A 19,654-nucleotide genomic window follows, 5' to 3' on the forward strand; every position below is an offset into this window, starting at 1 on the left:
CAGATGAAAAATACAAGTATAGACATGAAACTGTTCTTTTAATTCTTTCAAATAAATCATATAAAATCAAATAAATTATTCATGAACTGGCCAAAGAATGCAAGGGGCAGCATTAAATTAGAAAACAAATATTTTAACATTAGAGTTTAAATTTCGATTTTAAATTCACTATTGTTTTATTTAGATTTGTTCTATAGTCCATACAGTATTTAACGCAATTACATCAGAAGTAACTGTAATTAAATTACTGAAAAATTAACACTAATCCCTTATTTTACTTTTTCAAAGTAAAAGTAATTGAATTACAGTAATTAATTACTTAGTAATGCATTACACCCAACAATGGTAGTAGTCTGTGTGTTCTAAAGGAAAACACAGGTTAAGTTGCATTGTACAGTATGAGGATTAAGTTGAGGTTTTTTAGACACAGTGTCAGGTTAAAAAGAGCTTCAACTTTTAAAAACGCGTGTTATTGACGTTCTTTTTAACCTGATACCCAGTCTAAAAACACGGCGCTCATGCGCGAGACGGTCAAAAGCGTCTTTCTTGCGCATAATTCACTGAAAAATTATCGAAAATCTGCGTAAATGGACACAACGATACATTCGGTGTGAATAGCCCCTAATAAGTCCAAAGTTCACAGCTCGAAAAGCACTCCGAGCGCTCAGCTTTAGGACCCTGGGAAGCAGCAGAGCCCTGCCACAGCAATGAGAGTAGAGCGCATGGAGTGCATTTGTATGCGTTACCGCGCACGCGACGCATCAGCAGCGCATGAGATTGCGGTAAAACACACTCTCCACCACCGCGGTACTCCCCGGTGTTCGCATGCTTTACTCTTTTGTCTGGCTGAACACCAAAGCACTGCCAAAAACCTAAACCTCATCCTCCTGACCCATTCCCAGAGCTTCTGAATCTCAAAGTGCTGAAAATACCCGTGGAAAGTTACGCACGTTGCATTGGAGAGATGGAAGAGTAGTTTCACTTCTGTTCTTGGAATAACCAAACGTCATTTGTGATCAGGAAAGTGGGTAAGTCATTTTCTCTTCATTGCGTTTTAAAGCTTGTGTACATGCTAAAGCTTTCCAGAAACGCACAATTAGATTTTGGGTTGCAGGATATGGTGCTTGATTATAAGTTTAATTCATAGTCTCCAATTAAAGACAGAGAACTTTGCATTGGTGGTATATGGTATGCAACAGAGAGACATTGTAATCGCAATTACATTTTAAGATTTTGCAGATGTAAATAAGGGACGGGGTTCACTGTACAGTCAGAATCAGCATTAAGAAGCATGCTGGTTGTTGCGTACTACAATCGAGCCAGATCTTGCCTGCCAGCTTCTTACATTTGCAACCACATTGTGTGTGTAAAGTGAAAATGTGCAGTTAAAGAGCTATGTCTATCTGATCGGACCGTTAAAACACATTTTCTTGGTGTTCCTTAATGCATTTAGGTGGATTCAGTCAGTATATTTTTGGCTCAAACAAAAACATTAGATTTAGATGTAACCACATGAAACACATTTACCTGACAAAATATTTTCAATGTGTTGATGGAATGTTTCATTTGGGATGAATTTAACTCTTTCCAGTTGTATGCATTATACGCATCTTGCATCTTACCATTCATAAGATCACACAAAGTTGCGTTTTAAAACACAAATTTAGCTAGTTGTGGGTCAACTTCGTATGCAATAATTAGATCAGGCAATATATCTGGGATAGGGTTGATTTAATGCTGAAAATAATGGCATTGGTATGTATAAAGCTACAGTAATTAATTCTACACTGAAAGTGAATGCTCATGGAAAATGCTCTTGAAACACTGGCCATGAGATCAGAATTTTGCTTAGACTTGCATTGAGCTGAATGGTTGACTGCTGAAACAGCTTACATTCAAGTTGCTCAATGATGATCAGCCAGACTCTGTCAAGAATGGCTTTATATATATAAAATCAAATAAATTATAAATTAAAAATTGAAAAAGTAAAATAAGGGATTAGTGTTAATTTTTCAGTAATTTAATTACAGTTACTTCTAATGTAATTGCGTCAACAGTTACAGAAATACTCAAACCAGCCCATCTGGCACCAACAATCAACCATGCCATTATCTAATTAGCCAATCGTGTGGCAGCAGTGCAGTGCATAACATCATGTAGATACGGGTCAGGAGCTTCAGTTAATGTTCACATCAACCATCAGAATGGGAAAAAATGTGATCTCTGCGATTTGGAGTGTGGCATGATTGTTGGTGCCGGTTTGAGTATTTCTGTAAATGCTGTTCTCCTGGGATTTTCACACACAACAGTCTCTAGAATTTACTCTGAATGGTGCCACAAACAAAAAACATCCAGTGAGTGGCAGTTCTGTGGATGGAAATGCCTTGTTGATGAGAGAGGTCAACAGAGAATTGCCAGACTGGTTCGAACTGACAAAGTCTACGATAACTCGGATAACCACTCTGTACAATTGTGGTGAGAAGAATATCATCTCAGAATGCTGTTCTATTCTGAGATGTGGGTTGGCGCTGTTTTGGCAGCACGAGGGGGACTTACACAATATTAGGCAGGTGGTTTTAATGTTGTGGCTGATTGGTGTATATACTGTATATGTGTGTGTGTGTGTGTGTATATATATATATATTCATACATATGTGTGTGTGTGTGTGTGTAGTGTGCAGGATAATCACAGAACGTAAGCAGTTCACAATAGACAACTTTGATTTGTGCTCTATGCAGTCTCTTAAGATGCCAAAGATATATATAAAATGTAGGCTACTGTTGTACCCTGATTATTTATATCAGATCTGACTCAAAAAGCACCTTTTATTGGTGTAACCTAATGTGTTCAGCTTGATTTAGTGATTTTAAATAACATTTTGGCTTGAATAATATCAGTTAATTTAGATGTTACCACATGAAACACACTTCTAAATGCTATCAAGTTGAAATCTTGTTTAAAATCTGTTTTCATAAAATTAGGAAAATTCATAATGTAACCAACTTGATACTGAAATGTTAATTTGAGCTGTTAAAGGGGATTTGGGGTCATTTAGACTCCAATCAGAACAGTGCACAGGAGTGGGAGCTGTCCCTTGACTCTGGTGCTGAAAGTTTCAAAAGAAGAGGCAGGTGTGCTTGGAATACATAAATGTATTTTTAACGGGTAACGTCCTTCATAAATGTATGAAATGGAGAATACTTCCATGAATTAACCATTGCTCTCAATGTGCCACGTTTGTTTAATCCAGTGATTGTAATATAGTCTTTTGTACTGCGCTGCTGCGATATGCCCAAGAGAAATCAACCCAGTGCGGTCTTTCAATAAAGCTGAAAATATTTCAAATTACAAAAAGCTTGACCCAGTACAGTTCATTGTGTATGTAATCAAGCCTCAATTAAATTGAGTTGCAGGGAGATGCTGTGCTTTCCATTGTGAATCTTTTTTAATCAAAGGCATCTTCGTCAAGGATCAACAATTCATTTTCTTTGTATAAATGTGAAACAATTCATGCTTTCAGAAATGTAATAGTAGAACAGATACCAACAAAATGCTTTGCGTGCCTTGCATGACATTTGCATTTGTGTGAACCACAAAAGAGTCTTCAAGGTATTCATGGTTGTCAGTTTGATCTCATTTAGTGTTGTTATCCAGCCAGGTGCTCTAATTTAAAATTCAGGGTTCCATACTCTACTTTGATGCTTAAATACTCTGTTTTGGAGACCCTTCTGAAACTTCTGTAGGGGTCCTTGGGTGACCAGTAAACTGTGACTAGTTTAAGTCCTATGACTTGTATTACTCATGGAGTTCGATTAAAAAATGAATTTGAAGGCTCTGTAGAAAGCAAGTGGACCAGTGGTCTGTAAAATGCTCTATTTCTTGCTTGTATCGTGGCTCTTTAGGTGGCTGGACCCATGCGTGACCTTCATAATGTCATGTGATTCACCTCAGTGAGCTCTTCACTGGCATGGCGAGTTTTAGACAGCATTACTCGAGACAGTTCCGGACCTGAGCCATAGTCTCTAGATTGCCATCTCGTCTTCTATCCCCTTCTTATTCTCTATCTACTGGGTGTAAATCGGACAGGAAATGCATGACGAGTGGACTTTGCTTGGCTGTGATGTTTGGAAATATAATTTAAAAATCTGACATACTACTGCATGCACTCAATGCTCTCTGTTCTGTGAACTCTGAGATATACCAATGATGGTATGGATATGGTATACCTAAATATCTCGTGACATTTTTCTGTGTTGACATGAAGTTTGGGCAGGACATATTAAAAGGCACTTTTGAAAATAAAGAAAAGCCTTTAGTTTATGTCACAACCATGAAGCATGATTTGATACTTGCCTGTATTAGAGAGCAATTTATTGGGACAAAAATGTTGATATGCCTTTGAGTGCTTGATGAGTCACAAATTATTTTGGTCTGTTTTCCAGAAAAGAAAGACGGTAAATTCTAAATGTATATATCTGTTAAAAGTTTATTTTATTAGCTTTTTGCAGTATAAATGTAGCTTGCTTCAAAGCTAACAGACATGGACTAAAAGTGACAGTCTCTTCAAGAGACACGCTTCAAGACGACCACCATCATTCCTGTGCCAAAGAAATCATCCGTGACCTGCCTGAATGACTACCGGCTTGTTGCACTTACACCTATCATCGTGAAGTGCTTCGAGCTGCTAGTCATGAAACACATAAAGAGCAGTCTTCCCACCACACTGGACCCATTTCAGTACGCCTACCATCCCAACAACTCAACAGAGGACACCATATCTGCTACCATCCACCTTTCTGGACAAAAAGGACAACTACGTAAGGATGCTGTTCATAGACTTAAGTTCAGCATTCAACACAATCATCCCACAACAACTGATAACAAAGCTGAACCTGCTGGGTCTGACCACCTCCCTCTGCAACTGGATTCTGGACTTTTTGATTGGGAGACCCCAGTCCATCAGGATCGGCAAAACCACCTCCAGCACCATCACACTGAACACCAGCGCTCCCCAGGGCTGTGTGCTCAATCCACTTCTGTTTACCCTGCTGACTCATGACTGTGCTGCAAAGTACAGTTCAAATCACATCCTCAAGTTTGCTGATGACACTATAGTTGTGGGCCTCATCAGCAACAATGATGAGTCAACATACAGAGAGGAGGTGAACCAGCTCGCAGAATGGTGTAGAGACAACAATCTATCTCTTAATGTTGATAAGACTAAAGTGATGATTGTTGACTTCAGGAGGACCTGAGCAGACTACTCACCACTGCACATCAACAGAACAACTGTGGAGAGAGTCAAAAGCTCAAAGTTTCTTGGTGTGTATATAACGGAGGACCTCTCCTGGACTCTCAACACCACCTGTCTAGCCAAGAAGGCCCAGCAGCACCTCCACTTCCTGCAGAGGCTGAAGAGAGACAAACTCCCCAATCACATCCTCCCACCTTCTACAGAGGAACGATAGAGAACATCCTGACCAACTGTCTCACTGTGTGGTACAGGAACTGCACAGCATCTGACCGCAAGACCCTACAGCGAATTGTGAGAACAGCTGAAAAGATCATCAGCGTCTCTCTACCCACCATCGACACCACATACAAAAACTGCTGCTTCCATAAAGCCACCAGTATTGCGGACAACCCCTCTCACCCCTCTCATGGACTCTTCACCCTCCTGCCATCTGGCAGAAGGTACAGGAGCATCCGTGCCACCACCAGCAGACTCCGCAACAGTTTCTTCCCTGAGGCAGTCAGATTACTCAACACCCTGCTGCCTCCCATTGCTCACCTGGCCTAGTCAAATACCTAACCCAGTATGACTCAAAAACATTGCACACCTGCACTTTACAAAGCTGCATCAGCCACCTATTATTATGGAACTAGTTTATGCTATACTTTTGCTATATTTAAATATACATATACATATAATTATGCTATACTTATTGCTGCTACACTACAACATAATTTACAGTCTACAGCTCATGTTCTGTGTATTTATTGTCCTGTGTATTTATTGTCCTGTGTATCTATTGTTCTGTTCTGTGTATATATTGTTCTGCGCTCATCTCACACTGTTGTGTATTGCACTTTATGTAGTCTTGTGTAATGTTCTGTGTTGCACCATGGTCCTGACCTGGAGTAACGACATTTTGTTCCAATGTATATAAGCTATCTAGAGGATTGACAATAAAAACCCACTTGACTTGACTTGACTTGATCAAACCAAGTGGCTTCTGCAAACAAATGATACTAGACATTTTCTCAGAACTAACTTTATTTTTTAACTTTACTGATCCATTTTTGTGACTTTTAACTTTCAGTTGGTCTCATCATAATTTTTAGTGAATGAAAGACAATTAACCTGAAGTTCACACATGCGTCCTGTGTTCAAATACTTTTTTTGTCTACATTTTGAACAGTATATGCATTGTTATATCATTTAAACATACACTTCTCCTTGTGAAATGTTTTCAACCTGGAAAACATTTCACATTACCATACCTTTTGCAAAATTATTTTTGCATGGTTCATTGTATGTATTGCGGCAGTTTCCTGGTGGAATGAACACTAGAGGCGCTAATGACTTTTATTTCCTTTTGCACAAATCAAGAGTAAAATGGCAGATTATCAGTTCATAAACATTTACTTTTCGCCCTGTTCCTCATTTTATTGCATCTTAACACTTTTACTACAGCACATGACTTGTAAGGCAGTATATTTTAATGTTTACATTACAGAACTATTTGCAAGCTAGTTCGAATGTGATCAAATTGTGGGGCCACTCCAGCTGCTATTATGTCTAGCCTATATTTTAATTCAATCTATTTACATGTACACGATCTTTGCTTAAAACCAAATAAAACTCTGATGAATGAGCAATGTCCAGTTTCTGACAATCTGACAATCTTACATCCATATTAAATGCTTTAAACTGGTTGCCCCCTCCTGAGAACTTTCTACAATGTTGGTCAGCCATTGTGTCTTGCTGTTTTAAAGGTCCATAGGTTGAAGGAATATGCAGGAGTTGGTCAGGCTTTGGAGAAGGCAAGCGAAGATGAATTGTATCATCATTCTACACCTGTCTGCACTTGCATGCAACACCCAAGCAGCCATCATGCCCCCCATGCCACTTCGGATGCATCTCTGTTGCTCTTTTCTTGGATAAATACTTACAATCCAAAGAGGAACGTGACTCCAGTCCTCATGGTGAATCTGACGCTTATCACTGAAATTGGATTTTAGCCTGCACGCCGCAGCCAGTAGGGATGTGCTGATATGGTCTGGCCTGGACTGTGGAGGTTAAATAGCACACAGTGTCTGAGGATTTAGAAGTGGAGGTGAAAATTTTGCAGTCCCACAAAGCACCGTCTGAATGTGGCGTTTACTGTATGATCAGTTCTCAGGAAATGATTGGTTATCAGAGGACTTATCACTTAACAACCACAGACCTGAATAGCCCATGGCTGTTAATAAACTCTCTCTCTCTCTCTCTCTCTCTCTCTCTCTCTGTCTTTGGGGAATTATGGAGATAGATTATTTGTTGCACGTGTGGATGTGATCAGATGTCCTCTGTGCAGGTTTGCTTGAATTGTTTCCTGTCTTGTACCGCTGTCCATAGGAAGCCCTGTGTGTGTGTATGTGACAGATGACAGAGACCCAGTTCCCTGACCCTTGTGTAAGTGTAATCTTGTGGGAAGACTTGACAGATTGCAATACTCACCCTAGTGTATAGAAGATTCCAGCCGCATGTTCTATCAAGACTTTAAAACAGTCAAGAAAACCAAACAAAATATAACTTCATTGTTAAAATACTTTATCCTATCCCAGCTTAATATTCAAAGACTACTATAAGTAAGCCATTACCAAAAAGTGTAAACATTTTGGCTCTGTGTTTTTATCAAAACTTTGCTCTGTTTGTTTGAGCACCCCAACCAGCCCGATACAGTCAGCCTGATCTTATTAAAATACCCGACTGTGGCAACATTTTTGCAAAATTATATTACGTGGTTCATTGTACATATCGCTGTAGTGCCAAGGTGAAATGTCCATAGTGTGGCGCTAAAAGCGAGTTAAATGTTCTCCCAAACTGATGAGGTTTTATGGTTAATGCTCTGTTGAGTTGAAAATAAAAAAAAACTACCTCCTTACCCTAATCCTTAAACCTAAACCTAACAGATAGTGTCATAAAAAGCAAATCTGAGATGAAAAACACAATTGTAAAAGCAACCACGTCATTTTGTGGTGCTGCTAGGACACTTTCGGCTCCTGGTCAATCGTGGAGCATGCCTCTTCAGGACTTCTACCCCGGTCCTCTGAAATGCAAATGCAACATTCTATGAGTTGAGCTACTGTGTGTTTTAATTGTCCTTAAACAAGCTTGTAAATGTAATTGGATACATACAACTGGTTTTGTTTGTACAAATACAAACGTTAAAATGCATCATAAGTCTAGCACCATAGTAAAAGTGTTTATATGTCATAAGATAGCATTATGTGAGGAACAGGGCGAAAAGTAAGGGATTAGGAGCTGATAATCTGCAGTTTTACTCATGATTTGTGTCATTGTGAACAAAAGTTTTTGTTGTATCGCCTGGTTCATTCCAGCAGGAAACTGCCGCGATACCTACAACGAGCCACGTAAAAATTATTTTGCAAAAATGAAGGTAAAGTCATGTGATTCTATGAGACCCAGTTGGAAAGACCATCATGGGCTCAACCAATGGTGTGAGGTTGGACAATCTGTTTGGGCCGATCAATGGAAGACCAATGGAAGAAATATAATTTATTTATATCAATGAATAAAAAACAAAAAAAAAATCATCATGAGCTGGTGAGCTGTGGTGTCTTGCATAACTCTTATAGGGCCCTATGATTTCCGCGTTGCGGAAAACACGGACGGAATGGCGGATTCCAGTCACAAAAACGGAATTAACTATAAAACTCAGAATGTCACGGAAGTTGACATATTTGGGATGAAATTAATGTATAAATTAATCAAATTAAAATTGTCCTAGTGTAGTGATTAAACCATACAAGGCTGAGATTTACGGTCTGCTTGAGCTGTGTGCTTTAACAGTAAGTGAATGTTATTAACATGACGTAGCATTATTAACATCACGTGTGCTTAGTGTGTGTATTAATTAATTAATGACAAAGAACAGTTCACTTTATTCACTGTGAAGTGTGTAGCACATGCAGACACTATATATATATATATATATATATATATATATATATATATATATATATATATATATATATATATATATATATATATAAATTCATCATAGCCTTTAGAGGTTTTATGAGCACATTAACCCATATTGTGAACTGCTTTTCATGAGGTGAGAAGTGAAGCCGTCAAAAACATTCGGTATTCTGCCAAAACACCAAAATAAAAGCTCCTTTAGCTAGATGCATGAAATTGAAAAAAAAAAATTGATACTTCTGTATAGTGAAATGTAATATTTAATGATGTCAACATAACGTAATTTGGAAAAAAATAAACGGATTTCATAGGGCTCTACTCTTAAAACACATTCATTGTAGTCATTGTAAATCTCTAGGCTAATATATTTAAGTCATTATCTGCTTGTGTTATATCACAGCCTTTGGCAAGCCCTGCAGCATCACCATTGGGGATGTGACTGCAAAGTCATCACACTAAGCATTGAGAATTTGATAACACCATCAGCACACAGCCTACAAACACTAACGATTCAGAAACAAGTATTTTTTCATTTGTATCCACAGTGGTGCAGTGTTTCATAATTTAGCAGGTTTAATGTCATAAAACAGCTTGGGGCTCAGCAGGGGGGCGGCGAGATAATTGGGGTGTTTTTCATCTTCACTGGTACTTAAATGTGCTTTGTAAGTCAGGACTTTTCCTGTGGCCCATATGAAGCACCGCCAGCGCTTCTCATCTTGGTCTCTAGAGGGGGAGATGGTCAGGGAGGGAGGGGGCTTTTTCAAATGGTCATTTTAGTAGGTGCTCTTCTCTTTCCAAAGTCAAAGCACAGATTGAAAGAAGCAACTCTGGTGTCTCTCATTCTGTCAAAAAGCATAGAAAATGTCAGTTTTACCATAAAAATGTTGGCCTGCCTCTATAATGGAGATTATTGAAATTGTGTTACGCTTGGGCACAATGAACTGTGTGTTTTCTAACTATAGTTTTGCACTTTTGGAATGGGACATGATGGTCAAATAGTTTTCCAACAACCAATTTGTGAAGTTAACTAGTTTATATTTTTTTCTTACTGTATATACTGTGTGTGTATATATATATATATATATATATATATTAGCAGTTATTCTCTACAGGTGATTTATTAATTTTTTTAATTATTAAACCTTAAGACAAAAAAAATAATAGTAGAATAGTAGCCTATTTTTGAAAAATATGTTTAAAATGATGCACAATCACATGAAATGAAGACTCATATCAGTCTTAAAGAAAAAGCTGCTTTATTCTGCATGTGGTGAACAGTGCAGCACTTCTCTCAATAATACCTTGTAAATGGATGTTTTTACTTGCTAAATAAATTAATCATTGCTGAATACAAACAGGGCATTTTTAACAAATGAACATCTGTTTTGGTGTGATGCTGCATCTATGAGTGCATCTTTAATTGGCATGATATGTTTAGCTGTTAGACAGTTTGTAAGATCAAACCCATTTGGAAAATTTGCTTTAAATCTTTAATCTTTAAATTCAGCACCGCCTCTATATCCATACACATTGTAGCAGACGGTCTTTTGCCATTGTATTGCATCTTGCGTTGTCATTTTAGCATTCCACAATGAGTGTTGCGTTCTTAAGATGGCATGTTAAGTTAAAAAAGTCCAACTTTTAAAATCACACCTTGAGTTTTTTGTGTCCTGTTCCATTCGGTTGCGTTTCATATAGCTGATTTTGAGTGCAAGAATGAATCAACACTCCGAAAGAAATGCGTCCGATCAGGATCAGGTGAGTGCAAATCCAGTGTTATTATATAGGGCTTGACTGATTTGTCAACCAGTTGTTCAAGCAACCCACTGACTAGTCGATTTTTTTGCTCATCCCTAGATTTGGCAGAAATGGAATCTGCAACCTTTTTTCACATTTTGTGTATTACAGTAAGTGTGAGGGGAAAATTTTCAGAATTTTGAAGAATGTATTTAAACATGCAAAAATGTGTTAAACTGCAGTGAGAGTACCACACTGTTATCAGTAACTGAAAACATAATCAAACTAGCTTAAAGGGATAGTTCACCCAAAAATGAAAATTCTCTCATCATTTACTCACCCTCATGCCATCCCAGATGTGTGTGACTTACTTTCTTCTGCTGAACACAAACAAAGATTTTTAGAAGAATATTTCAGCTCTGTAGGTCAATACAATGCAAGTGAATGGTGATCAGAACTTTGTAGGCCCAAAAAGCACTTGACGTTAGCATAAAAGTAATCCATGTGATTCCAGTGGTTAAATCCATATCTTCAGAAGCAATATGATAGGTGCCGGTGAGAAACGGGAAACATTTTTAAGTTCCTTTTTTTAATATAAATCTCCACTTTCATATTCTTCTTCTATTGTTTTTGGCGATTCACATTCTTTGTGCATATCGCCATCTACTGGGCAGGGAGGAGAAATTATAGTAAAAAAAGGACTTCCATATTGATCTGTTTCTCACCCACAGACCTAACATATCGCTTCTGAAGAGATGGATTTAACCACTGGAGTTGTGTGGATTAATTTTATGCTGCCTTTATGTGCTTTTTGGACCTTCACATTTCTGGCCACCACTCACTTGCATTGTATGGAACTACAGATCTGAGATATTCTTTTAAAAATCTTTGTTTGTGTTCTGCAAAAGAAAGAAAGTCATACACATCTGGGATGGCATGAGGGTGAGAGAATTTTCATTTTTGCGTGAACTATCACTTTAAATTAATAAACGAATAGCAAGGGGCAGGGAATGTGTAGAACTTTGTGAATGATGGGCATTCCAATTTTGCTACAGCATGCAACATATATATATGTACATATATAAGATAGAGCTTAACTTGTTTTTAACTCAACCTTCTGAAACATGTTGTTCTGTTTTCATATTTACAGTACTTAGTGTAAATATTTGTTTATCATCTTTGTAATTCTAATTAACAGAGATGAGAACAAGTGGATAATGGCTTCATGGTGATTAAACCACTGGCGTACATTTCTGTAGCACATCTCAATTATACATTTGTAACTTCTCTGCCAACTGGCATGCATGAATTTCCTAACTGTTGCAATAACGATTAACTGTCATAATAGCAATGCACTAAACAAGTTTGAATTATAATCAGAGAGTGCGTTTTCCAAATCTCACTGAGAGACATTGGCTAGTCAATGTGCCAGTTTGTAGTGCAACAACATTGCTTTCTAGTTCTGTCAACTCCCAGTTTGTTGGCATGGCAACTGGTGTCTACTAAGCCATGACATATTGGATACTGGCTGTGTTGGTCAATTGTCAGTTTGCATTCAGTTACTATTGGTGATGTAGTTTGGGTGCTGTCTGCTGATTTGTTCACCATGTATGTTTTTAAGTCTTTTCTGGTCAACTGGTTTTGCTAAAGGACCCAGGTTTTACATTGTACATCACGTGGTGACCCAACACAGTACCAGTTTGGTTTATCATTCAAAAACCAACAAAAATCTTCTTAACATCAAAAATGAAAAGTTATTAATATTACTGTGAACTGTGCAGAATAGGCTAAATATAATAATTGCAAATTTCTAAATGCATTAACAACAGCAGAATTATGATTTACCTCAGAACCTGTATTTAATGCATTCTATGTTATATTTCCTTTATCTTGCACAGTTTTGTTCATGGTTTTTAAGGATTAAGGATTAAGGCATGTCACACAGCCTTTCCATGTTGGCTTCTACCAAATGACAGATGATTCTGCATTTAAATACTGTAGAGTTTGATTGGATGCACAGGAATATACACAATTGTATGGTTAGCTGAATTTTATTACTTGTATTTAGCTTTGTCTTTTCCCTACTATCAGAACAGACTTGCGTCCCATTAGCCCCATTCACACATGCATCCAGGTAAATTGCAAGAAAATTGTTGGGTTGCCTTTACTGGTAAATGTACCAAATGTGCTGTTCACACATACCATCAATATGGAAATGTATAGGTAATGATACAACTTTGCATTAAAGAAAGTTGCCAGAGCAAAATTTACCCGTTTTTTCAAAAGGGTCGTGTTCACACATGACCTCTAAACTGGAAATTGTAGGTACATTTCTGGAAAAGGCTGTATGTGTGAACGCGACTATTGTTAGGTCACGATTCACCAGTTGAGAACCACTGTGATATAAAGTCTGGCTCTAAGTTGCCAGGTTGGCATTTTTTAAAATGAGACTAACAATGATACTTCAGTTTTCATCTGCCGTTTTCATTTGTCCGAGACAGTAACACACTAACACAGCTGGCAGTGAATCACAGTTTTATTTGAGACAATAGAGTTTGATGTGACAGGCGTACTGTGCAAACTGATAAGTCATCCATCAAATCCAAACCACTCGAAGCACACTCTCTTCATGGTCAGCAATATATAAGGAACTCAGATGAGAACAGTATTTAGTATATGTGTTTACAGTCTCACTACTATTTTGATGGTAATTTGTATTTATTTATTTATTTATTTATTGACGTACATGGAAGGACTCTTCTGGTTTCAAAAGGTCCAGTTGGCATCACTGAGGAAGACCTGCAGCTAGGGCTGGGTATTGATACAGATTTCCAGATTCATTTCCAATTCACAAGCTCTCGATTTGATTCAGTTCCGATTTTTTTTTTGATTTTATATGGATTTAAATGGGTATATTTAAGTTATAATGTCCCTTTTGCTTACATATGAAATAAACTGTCTCCCAGCTAATGCTGTTAGTTGATTTAGACTGGTTTAGAAGACTGGTTAAGAAGACAGACCGTGTACTGTTAGAGATATAAAGTGCTTTGTGAAAGGCCAAGCAGAAAGGCAAGAGAAGATGAATTGAAGAGCATGCATCCACACCTGAGCGTTGATTCTGTAGAATATGGGTGTTAAGGTAATTGATGCATCATGTCAATAGTGTATTAGAGTGAATGATTGAGTGGGAAGCTGTTTTCAGGCCATTTACAAACGAGTTTAAATCAGACTAACAAGGAAGAAAGGTTTTGTGTTAAAGGTCAGGTGAGGTTGTGGTTGAAATTGATATTCTGTATATCATTTGTTTAGACAAAAATCTCAGACTTTTATCATTTTTATGATGGAGTTGATTTTCAGATTTTTCTTTTTGTTGTTTTTACCTTTTTATTAGGGTTTTTTTTGTTTTCTTACCATATTTAAACACAGACCATGCCATCCATTTAGGTCAAATGCTCAACCTGGACTCAAAGAATCATGTTATTATACGTACACTTTTGCAAAATGATTTTTATGTGGCTTGTTGTAAGTATTGCGGCAGTTTCCTGGTGAAACACTAGAGGCACTACAACAGCAATGACCTTTATTCCGTTTCACACAGTTCATAAACACTTTTTTTTACTCTGTTCCTCTCACGCTTTCTTAAGTCATCAAAACACTTTTACAATAGCACAAGACTTGTAAGGTGATACATTTTATGTTTGCATTACACAAACTACATTTACAAGCTTGTTTGAGTGTAATCAAATTGTGCAGTAGCTCAACTGATGAAGCGTGGCACCTGTGATACAAAGGACCAGGGTATGAGTCCTGAAGAGCGTGCAAGCCGACACATGAACCGAAAGTGTCAGTAAAGCACCACAAAATGACGTGGTTGCTTCAGCAATTGTGTTTTTTATCTCACATTTGCTTTGTATGACACTATCATTTAGGTTTAGTTTTAAGGTTTAGTGTAGGGAGGTCGGTTTTGTTTATTTAAAACTCGATAGAGCATTAACCATAAAAACCTCATCTGTTTTGAAGAGTTTAGCGCCACGCAGTGGACATTTAATCTCAGAACCTAAAGTAAACTGATACTAATTACTAGAATATTATGAAATATACTACACTAAATGTTAGATAACAGATAGAAAATCAGAGGAATGCTCTCTGGAGGCATGTGTGCTGTGTGCATTTTCCATTTCCATTTATGATTTGTAACTAGTAGCACTAATAAACATGCAAACAAAATATTTTTTTGAACAAAAAATATTTTTCCTAAAAATGTGTCCTTAGGACAGTGGGTCTATGTTTGGCCCTATAGAGCCATAAAAAGCCATAAAAAAAGTAATTATTAATTACAACTGTTTTCTCTATTTTAGCAAAAAAAAAAAAAAAAAAAAAAAACTCAACGTTCTCTATTTGCACTGTCAAATAAACAAGTGATAGCCAGCGATAGTCAGTGCTATAGCATTTGAACAATCAGAAATTAGCATTGCCTAATTAATTCTGATTTAAAGTAATGGTCAGCATAGTCCAGTGACTGCCAACCATGTTGAAATTAAATTTAGTTTAATAAATTCTGAATCTATGTACTGATTAACGTGCAATGACTGCAAACCATGTTGATTGGTGCAAACATCATCTGCAGCCTGGAGCTGAACTTTTGAAAGGAAGTCAGGAGTGAGTGCACTTGGCTGCATAGGAAAGTTATAGGATGCTCCATTGCTCCATTGCTGCCTAATAAGTAAATGACTTAACCTAGAATGTGTTTTATGACTGCACTAGTCTAAGAACAGTTTAAAAAGTACCTTATTTTTATCCTAACTCTGTATACAGCCTCTGAAAGCAACATTTTCTAGTTTTGGATGTGCCGATTAATTCCCAATGGAGACAACTCCCACTATACATATAGGAAATCTATGATACGTTTGATTGAATGGCCTCATACGAGGACATCATGATTAACAGTGTGCTGGTTTACCATAAATCAATGAAATTTTCAAATCAGCCTATCAAATGAAACTAGAGATGTTACTCTTTTGAAACAAACAGGTTTCAATGTAAAAACTTAATGAGGTTGCTTACCAGATGTAGTTTTGTTGGCGTTTCTCACAAAGACAAACTTCACTGAATTCGGTGGCATTTTGTTTTGTCACATGACTCTTAAATTCCAGCCTAGATTGTCCTGAACTGAGATCAGTCAGTATGGATTAATTTAAATTATGCATAGCGTATAGCGAAGCCAAAATACAACGTCCTCGCATGAGGACTCGGGGTTGAGGTTAAATATCTGGAGCTTTTTTGTCACTTTCATTGCCATTTTTCATTTCTGACCCTACTGTCAGACACTTTCAAAAATGACCCCAGTTTTTCCCCTTTCTCATATAATGACGCAACTTATGACAGTTCCTGCTCAAAATTTTACATTATAATGAATGTTGTGCTGTCTGAAAAATAGTGCCCTGCCCTGAGGTTCTGGACAGGCGTCAATTTCTGTTTGTTAATGGGTTGTTTCAATGCCCTCCTTCTGACTCTCGAGGTGATGGGACAATCCTGCCATTTGTCTGTATTTACTCCTGGTCTACATCACCCCACCTATCCCGACTCAGGCATGGTTGCTATTATTTTACTGCTGGCCAGCCTCCCCTGAGACAGCTCTGTGTTTTTGAGTGACACTTCTGTAAACAGTCCAGGCGGACCCAGAGGAAAATTTTATTGCTCAGAGGTTGCATTTTCAAACCTTGTGTGAGTTCATGGAGTTCCAGTTACGTTTCACTTAAAGGGATAGTTCACCACCAAAATTAAAATTCTCTCATCATTTACTCACCCTCGTGTTGTACCGCATGTATTTCTTCCTTGGAACACAAAAACGAGATGTTAGGCAGTCTTTCGAATAATGAGCTTTTCCAGTTCCGATTCCTCTTAACAATTCCGGTTCCTTAACGGTTCCATTAATTATTCTTTTAGTACTTTTGAGGAAGAAATATTTGGAAATAAGAAATTCTATTTTGAACAGATTCACTGCCCTCGGCAGCCTGGTACCAAATGATGAGATGATTTCATATTTTAACAAAACAGGTTCTTGCAAAAAGTGGGTTTACACAGGCTTTTTAATAAAGATATGTTGTTATTTTATATATTTTTATAAAAAACCATACAAAATTCTAATGTGAATCTTTAACTTTGTTATGTCAACAACCATAGTAATGACTACATTGTAATGGACTACATTGGTCCCACTGTATGGGTTACGTTTTAGATTCAAAAGAACCGGCTCATAAGAGTCCATCATTTTTGAATTGGACTACACTGGTCACACTTTATGTTTCACGTTTTAAATTGAAAAGAACTGGCTCAGAAGAGTCATTCATTTGGGAATTGGACTACACTGGTCACACTTTATGTTTCACATTTTCAATTTAAAAGAACCTGCTCAGAAGAGTCATTCATTTGGCAATTGGTTTACATGGTCACTTTGTATATTTCATGCTGTAGAGTCATATCAACTGGCTCATAAGAGTCATTCGTTTGGGAATTGGACTACACTGGTCGCACTGTATTTTTCGCACTTTAGAATCACAAGATTCAGTAACAGTGTTCCAGTGCTGCTAAATGGTACAGCAGGAAACACTGTCAAAATATTTAATAACTGTGTCCAGTTCGCACTGGCGAAAGAATGCATGTTCAAGAACTGTTATTGGAACCGAAAGTCATGAAAACCCTCTGTAAACTGGGAGGGTTTTATTTTATTTCATTTTTTTTGTTCCCAACCCTAAATATTAGGGTAAACAACATAAAAGTCAGTCACCATTCACTTTCATTGCATCTTTTTTTCTGTACAATGAAAGTAAATGGTAACTTTCTAACATCTTTTGTTTTCCACGGAAGAAAGTCAGTCATTGCAATAATAACACTATTGTGATATATACCATTACATTACTGTTATATGAAATGACTCATGCCATGGTCATTTTGGTCATAGCACCCAGGTCCTTTAGGTCAACATTCACCTTGATGCCATTATTGTCAACCCCTCCCCCACATTCTTCAAAACAAAAGATTCCTTTCATCCACAGCTTACTTTAGCAATGCTCTCCGCCTGCTGTGATGCTTTCAATATTTCCTGACATGCTCTATTAGGCCCTTTAATGTAGTATTATAACAAACACAACTGAGATTGGCTAAACCGGCCCCCCATTTGTCTGGCTGTGTGTCGGCGAGTCACAGTCAAACTAAGACGAATGACTGAGGCCTGCATCCATCCCGGCTCCTGACCAATACCTCAGGGCCTCAGCACTTATTGAAATGACCTAATGTAGATTCTGACTCAACAGGGAGGGATATCTATCTATATCAAGCTGTAGGAGACAGAAATGTGTGTGTGTGGCGGCTTGTTGAGGAAAGAGTTGGGTTGCTGCTGTTCCTTTGTAATTGATAGCAAAAGAGAAATAACCTGGTGGAACATTAAGCAGGACACTGCCCCTGGACATATCAAATACACTCATCAAAATTTGAACCTAGAGAGACATGTGAAAAATGAAGGTTATAGAATGTGTATCTGTAGCACTATGGGTCATTTAATTTCTTTGTTATTTTTGTCTTGTCATTAGAGATAAATGAACACTAAAACTCATAAAAATCATAGAATTTGTCAAAATTGAACTAATGTTTTGGCAGTATTTTGTGTTGTGGATGGAGATTGTCTTTGAAGTGGTGCAGTGAAACATCACAGCGCTCTTTGTGCAAAACTCAAAATACGGAAATCTTTTTTGCCCCTTTCGAGTTTTCATCTGGATAAATCTAGCCCCTGCAACAGAGTAGTTGAAGAGCCCTGCTCTAAGCTTACAGACCTGTAAAGTGAAGTTTTTCCCAGATATGGACATAGTTTTCTAAATAGTTATTCATTAAGTCAATGTAAAACTCTTCATGTTCGTAACTCATTTTGCTTTCGTAATAGGGTGAATTTTTGAGTGAAACAGGATATTCAACAAGGTGAAAATGTTGGGTGGGACTTCAGGGAAAAAAATGAATTGTAAAAAGAGGCCATTACAGATCAGAATGGAACCCACATTCAAAGTGGTCACTGGTCTAATCTTAAGTTTAATCTTAAAATTAGTATTTGTTGTTTTGGGAAAAACCATGAATGCTTCAACCAGACCTGTACCTTTAACAGTAAAGGTGCTAATACTGTAGTATTAACAATCATTCAACTCCGATAAAGTCACTTTCCTAGTGTAATGATCACTATTGCAATTATAAATTACCTTTAAATGATATTAAATATATACTGTATGTAGACGCATGCATTAGTTTCATTTTCTTAAAATGCCTTTCACACTTGACCTACAGCCATTTTCATTCCAAACCATCAATAGATTCTCTCTAGACATGAATTATGTACAGAATATAGTCTCAAAAAGAGAACAAATTGTGCAAGTAGGCTCAAATACCCTTGACCTCTGCTCCTAGATCTCCTCTTCCATACTGATCTGGCTATTCTTGGTCCTGCCTTGGGACCCAAACCCAGGCAGTGTACCTGACACTCATTTTGATATGGCTTATAGTACTTGTCATTGTATTTTCTGTGAATAGAGTACACTTTGTTGAACCGTTAGTTTATAGAAAGGATTAGCAGCACAAATCACGTATTTTTTTTGTTGTGAGAACTGTTGTATTGTATTGGAAATATAAATGTATCTATGACTACAAACCAACATTTTGATCCC

General features: G+C 37.4%; 1 protein-coding gene across 1 annotated transcript in view; it reads left to right on the top strand.

The window, feature by feature from the left end:
* The first annotated feature begins 767 nt into the window (after window positions 1-767).
* Window positions 768-19,654, top strand: part of LOC127422473 (roundabout homolog 1-like) — a 375,425-nt gene continuing 356,538 nt past the window's right edge. Inside the window, exon 1 of the mRNA XM_051666005.1 lies at window positions 768-1,028. The gene's annotated coding sequence lies outside the window, so the exon portion shown is untranslated. The remainder of the gene's footprint in view (window positions 1,029-19,654) is intronic.

The sequence above is a fragment of the Myxocyprinus asiaticus genome, chromosome 31 (assembly GCF_019703515.2).
Source record: "Myxocyprinus asiaticus isolate MX2 ecotype Aquarium Trade chromosome 31, UBuf_Myxa_2, whole genome shotgun sequence".
Lineage (NCBI taxonomy): Eukaryota > Metazoa > Chordata > Actinopteri > Cypriniformes > Catostomidae > Myxocyprinus > Myxocyprinus asiaticus.